Source organism: Meriones unguiculatus, chromosome 7, assembly GCF_030254825.1.
Source record: "Meriones unguiculatus strain TT.TT164.6M chromosome 7, Bangor_MerUng_6.1, whole genome shotgun sequence".
NCBI classification, from domain to species: domain Eukaryota; kingdom Metazoa; phylum Chordata; class Mammalia; order Rodentia; family Muridae; genus Meriones; species Meriones unguiculatus.
In genome coordinates this window covers 64,369,380-64,376,244 of record NC_083355.1, presented here as the reverse complement: position 1 = coordinate 64,376,244, position 6,865 = coordinate 64,369,380, and positions in this window count along the sequence as shown.

The window sequence follows — 6,865 nt, the reverse complement described above, 5'->3', positions numbered from 1 at the left end:
TGACAGTTACAATTTCAGCCCTTGGGAAGCAGAAGTGAGAAAATCTAGAGTTCAAGTCCATCCTGGATTAATAAATTAATAGTCTGAAAGAAAAAACAATAGGTATACTGAAGAAGTAACAGTTCAATGGTGAGTATGCTGGATCTCCCTGTATGATGGTCTTCAAAATTCACATAAAGTTTTATTTTCCAAGAAAGTTACCTTTTTTAGAGATAAGGTCTTTAAAGACAGTAATAAATGAAGTAACTTAGTTGATACAGATTCTTACCATATAAAATATCCTTGAATGAAACATTTAGGACACAGGACAAAAGATGGCATGAAGACACTTTTAAATTGACCATTTTACAACCAAGGAAAGAAACAGTTAATTCCAAGGTCATGATCTCAGACTTTTCCCAGAACATGAGAAAATGAATTATGATTGGGCCATCCAAAACTGCTATACTTTGTTAAAATAGCCTAAAGAACTAAAAATTATCTGTGCAGAAAATTAAAAAAAAAAAAACTGAAAAAATTCTGAGGACTTGAGGAATAGCTCAGTGGTTAAGAGCACTTGCTGCTCTTCAAAAAGATCCAGGTTCTGTTCCCAGCATCTACATAGCAGGACACAACCATCTATAATTCAGGTTCAAGGAGATTTAGTGTCCTCTTCTGGCTTCTGCCAGCACCAGTCATGGAAATGGTGCAAAAGGAAACATGCAGACAAATCACTCCCATGTATAAAATAAAAATGAATTTCATAAAAAGAAGATTTTCTAAAACTAACATACAAGTTTTGGATATAGGCTACAGCATAAGACCTATGCATAGAAATCTGTTTCTATCAACTACAACCAAATGGAAGTCAAAATTAAAAGCAGTACAACGCATATCAAAAAGAATAAAACACAGCTTGGCATGGCAGTCCATGCCTATAATCCAGGAATAGAAAAGCTGAAGTATAAAAAAAAATTACCAATTCATGATCAGCAAAACCAGCACAGTCAGACCATGTCTCAAAAAAAAAAAAAAAAAAAAAAAAACAGCTGGCACAGCCATATATCCTAAAAACTGTGGAGTCATGAACCTAGCACAGATGCTTTGCACAGTTACAATAAACCTGAGCTGAATGTACCTTTTACTGTCATTCTATCTCTAACTTTTGAGTTTTGGTCTCTGTGTGTTGCATTCTTGGTGACTTTCTGCATGATTCATTTTATGTCTCTCTATGAAAAATATAAGTGTAATTAATAAAAAATTTTAAAAAATAAAAAAAAGAAAAAATATGATTGTCTTTTTATGACAATCCTAAAGTTAACTTTATCTGTCCACTACTTTGAAGTCTTTCCTGTGGATTCTTTAAGATTATTAAGCACAGATAAGCAGATAGATAAGGCCATTTTTTCCAGGAATCTTCCTGAGTTACTTGCCCCTGAGCAAATTCAAACAGTTTAATTGGTGCAGGGTAAAGAGAGACCCTCTGACTAGCCAGGAGAATAGCTTACAGATTCAAGGCACTGTTTATGTTATTAGAAGCTTAGTCCTCTCTGAAAATATAGTTTAAACATAGAAGGTCATACATTCCTCTGCTGGAGGAATAGAACACAGTAATTAAGGATGATTAACTAAAATATACTGTTCGTAATTTAAAGCGAAGATGATGAAACATACAGTAAAAGAAGTTAGGTATTAGTATTTCCAAAACCAGTTCAGAACATTTCTGTTTATCTGGAGGGCTTTAAAACTGCAAAGACTGCCAAACTCAAAACAGGCTGCATTATAATAAAGGTGTTTGCCCTTGAAGAAGTTATTTTTTTAGATTCTTTAAACTGGAGTTAAAAGGCTGATAATAACAACAAAATCTACTTGTTTGTATTTTTTAATGGTGACTGAACTTGGAACCTTGGACACATAATGAAAAATCAAACACATAATCTGTATTTTTTTGATAATAATTAGTCTTTCCTTGTTCTGTAAAATCTACATAAATAAATAAACACCTGGTTGCTAGTCAGTCAGAGCTATGAGATTCCCTTGATCATTGCCTAACTCACTTTTCCTTCTACTCTTCAGACTCCTTATTTCTTCTGCAGGCTGCCCTGTCAACAAGGACCAACTATGTGGCCATCCAGGGAAGGACTCAATAAACAACAAAACAAATATCACATGTCCTAGAATCTGAAAATTATGTCCAGGCTACATTCATCAAAAATTATTCAAATGACAAAGACAATGAAAAGCACACAGAAATAAGAGTTGAACATGTTAACTAGTAGACTGATAATCTTAAAAATTCAGTATTCACCAAATTGATTTATAGCTTTAACATAACCAATAAAAACTTAAAATAATTATAAATATTGACAAACTAATTCAAAACTGAGTGTGGAAAAACAAAAAACTAATATGGTTAAAAAAAATCTTGCAAAAAATTTTTTTGTACCATGTAGAAATTAATTTGAAAACATAATGCAGATTGACAGTGATGAAAATGGTGTGGTTTTCAAATGTTGCAGCATATGGGCTTTTGTAGTAAGACCGAATTATTATTTGGATTTCCTCACTATCTCTTATGTACCCCTTTTCATTTCTGATTTTGCTGATTTGTAGAGTCCCTGCCTTTTAGTTAGTTTGACTAAGGGTTTGTCTATCTTGTTGATTTTCTGAAAGAGCCAGCTCTTGGTCTCACTTATTCTTTGTATTCTTTTCTTTGTTTCTAAATCAATGATTTCAGCTCTGAGTTTATTTCAAACAGTCTATTACTCTTAGGTGTGACTGCGTCTTTTTTCAACTGAGGGCTTTTAGGTGTGCCCTCAGTTGCTTGTATGCTGTCTCAAGCTTCTTCTCAAACTTCATTCTGGAGGCTCTTAGTGCTATGAGCTTTTCTCTCAGCACTGCTTTCATTATGTCCCATATGTTTGGGTAAGTTGTGCCTTCATTTTCATTGAATTTTAGGAAATCTCTAATTTCTTCTTTCATTTCATCCCTGACCAAGCTATCACTGAGTAGAGAATTGTTTAATTTCCATGTGCATGTAGGATTTTTGTTATTTCTGTTGTTGAGGTCTAGTTTTAGTCCATGGTGTTCTAAAAAGATACAATGGATTATTTGGATCTCTGTGTATTTGTTGATGCTTCCTTTGTGACCAAATATATGGTCAATTTTTGAGAAGGTTCCATGAGGTGCTGAAAAGAATGTATACTCCTTTGAGTTTGAGTGAAAGTTCTGTAGACCTCTATTAGGTCCATTTGATTTAGGAACTCTGTGTCATTATTTCCCTATATACCTTCAGTCTAGATGATCTGTCCCTTGGTGAGAATGGAGTATTGAAGTCTCCCACTATCAGGGTGTTGAGATCAATGTTTAATGTAAGATTTTATAATGTTTCATTTACAAATGTAAGTGGTCTTGTATTTGGGGCACAGATGTTCAGAATTGTGATGTCCTCCTGGTGGATTTTTCCTTTGATGAGACTGAAGTGCCACTTCTCATCTTTTTTTATTAATTTGGATTAAAAATCTATTTTAATACATATTATGATAATAACCCCAGCTTATATTCTGGATACATTTGGATGAAAAACTTTTTTTCCAGCCTGATACTCTGAGGTGGTGTTTGTGACAGAGTTGTGTTTCTTGGATGCAGCAGAATGTTGGATCCTGTTTACAAAAGCATTCTGTTAGTCTGTTTCTTTTTTTTTTTGGGGGGGGGAGACTTAAGTCTTTTGATGGTGATGGAAAATGGTGACCAATGAATGTTATTTCGTTTTATTGTGGAGTTGGTGGTGTTACTGTGTTTTTATGTTTTAAGGCTTGTTTGCCTTTATTGTTTTGTTGTGAAGTTGTCTATATCCTGTGTTTTCTTAGCTGTAGTTGTTTTTGTTGGATTGGAGTTTTCCTTGTAGTATCTTATGTAGGACTGGGTTGTTGTTTAGATACTGTATAAGTTAATTTTTGCAATGGACTATTTTATTTTTTCCATCAATGTTGATTGAAAGCTTTGTTGGGTATATAAGTCAGGGTAGGAATCTGTAGTCTCTTACAATCTGAATAATATATGCCCAGGCCCTTCTGGCTTTCATAGTTTCTGTTGAGAAGTCTGGTGTGATTCTGATAGGTCTGTCTTTATATGGAACTTAGACTTTATCCTTTGCTGCTTTTAATATTTTTCCTTTGTTCTGTAGAGTTTTGACTATTATGTGACTTGAGTTTTTTTTCTGGTCTCCTCTATTTGATGTTTTGTAGGCCTTTTGTATGTTTATGTATATCTCTTTCTATATGTTGGGGAACTTTTTCCTAAGATTTTCTTAAAAATATTTTCCAGACCGTAGAGCCTGGAATCTTCTTTTTTGTCTATTCCTATTATTGCCTGATTTTGTCTTTCCATGGCATCCTTGATTTCTTAGATGTTTGTGGTTAGAACTTTTCCAGTTTTACTTTTTCTTTGAGAGACATTTCAATTTCTGCAAGTGCATCTTCAGCATCTGAGATTCTCTCTTCCATCTCTTGTATTCTGTTGATGATGCTCACTTTTGTGCTTCCTGGTCTTTTCTCTAATTCTCCATCTCCAGGGTTTTCTCTGTGTTTTCGTTATTGATTCTAATTCTGTTTTCATTTTTTGCACCATTTCCTTCATCTGTTAGAATATGGATTTCTTTCTTTCCATGATGGCCTCTATTTTTTGTTGTTGTTTTTCTATTCCTCTCTATATGCCACTACAAGTACCTCTACTTGTGCCTGTATTTCTTTGGCTGTATTTGCCTGTATTTCTTTGAGAGCTTTGTTTGTTTCTTCTTTATGTGTCTCTAATATCTGGATAAGCCTAGAATTGAGAACATTTTCCTGTGTTCCCAATGAATTAGAATGTCCATTGCTTTTGGGAGTTATTGGTGAAGCCTTGATGTCCAGATTTTTGTTGGGATGTGATCTTATGCTGACTTCTAGCCATCTGATTATTTGAAGTCTCTGTGGTTTGTTCCTGGAGTCTGTACTTCAGATTGGTTCCATCTTTCTCCATTGTCTGTAGTACTCTTCAGGAAGATGAGAGTGGCCCACTAGTATGGGTGTGGATGTTGGTGTTTCAGCTGTAGCTAAGGGAGGAAGGTCACAGGGTCAGGTGCACAAGTGAAGGAGGGTGAAACCCGCTCATGTGAATGGAAGTGTGCCTTGAAGGACAGGATGCTAAAGTGTGTAGATGCCTGGACTGTGGGGCTTACACACAGGAGGAGGTGTGGATGCTGGTGCTGTTCACAGATGCAATGCACATGGGCAGGTGCCCTGAATACCTCAATGACTTATAGGCCTGTTTAATAGTCCTACTGGTATTTAGATGAGTCTGGGCTCCAGGAATTGTTTTCCTGAACTCCCTTGTTAGGCCCATAGAATAGAGGCTTCAATGTTGAGAATGCTGTCCCAAGAACACACATGTCAACAGTGGGGTGTGGGTGAGAGGCATCTGATATCTGGCTGCTATTGTAGAGGGACCCTGGATCTGTGGCTCTGCATGCACTCACTTGAAGGCATACTCACTAATTCAGGCCTAATCAGAAAGCACAGGGGTTCCCCTTATTCTCTCCTCTGAGATTTGAGTCTGTTGGGTCTGAGAGTGCAGCAGATCTGTCAGCTCAGTGGTGTCCACTGTTTCTCCACTGGTTGGGGAGACACTTACTTGTTTTAGCCACTTCTGTTGTCTCAGTCACAGAGCACGGAGGTTCCTTTAAAGCTAGCTCCCACTATCCCACCTCTGTTGAAGACCAGGGAGGCCCTTACAGTGTCCACTGGGAGACCCACACAACTGCATGCCTTGCAGCCGAATTGGGAGGTTGTTACAGTCTTCTGAAAGGGGAGACTTTATAGCCTGTAAAACTGACTGCAGAATTGGGTCCTGCCACCTGCCACCACAGGATCTAAAACTTTGAAATTGATGAGTGGAGGGGCAACTGAAGACATAACATCAACATTGAGGCTTCCTGAACAAGAGGGGACAACACTTGATCACAGACAGTTTGGATCAAGTCACACATGGTTGTCTCCAGGGACTGAGAGTGGTGAATATTCAACCCCCTGCACTTCTTGTCCCAAGCAGAGACCTCTCTGCTTGTCAGAGGAAGTAGTAGTTGCCCCAAGCAGATGCCTCCATGCCAGGTGGCTGATAACGCAGAGGTGGCTACCCCAATTATGGGTCTCCCTGTGTGGGAGCCAAACAGTGGACACCACTGAGCTGACAGATCTCCTACAATCTCATTTGCCCATACAGGCCCAAATCTGAAAGTAGAAAACAGGGGGAACCGCTGTGCTTTCCGATTATGCCTTCAAGAGAGTGTTTGTGCCTTCAAATGAGTGCATGCAGAGCCCTAGATCCAAGGTCTATATATACTAGAAGCCAGACATGGGATCCTTCCCAACCACACCGATACTGTGGGCAACAGAGAGATCCTTGGGAAAGTATTCTCACCATTGAAGCCTCTGTACTGTGGGTCTATCAGTGGAGTCCAGGCAAACAATTCCTTGAGCTCAGACAGATCTGAATACCAGAAGGACAGCAAGACAGGCCTGTAGGCCATTGAGGTATTCAGAATACCTGCCCATGTGTGTTAAGCCTGTGAGCAGTGCCAGCACATGCAACCTCTCCTGCACTAAAGCTCCACCCTTCAGACATCTACCCAACCTAAAACCCTGTTCTTCAGGGCACATTTCCATGCACATACCTGCACTTGCACACATGCACCTGCAACAATCTTCCCTTAGCTATAGCTGAGACATCACCATCCACTATTAAAAGGTGAACCTATCTCATTTTCCTGAGTAATATTCTAGATATCAGGAACATATGAACCCAGTCTGAAGTACAGATTCCAGGAAGAAACAGGGAACATGCCAGATAA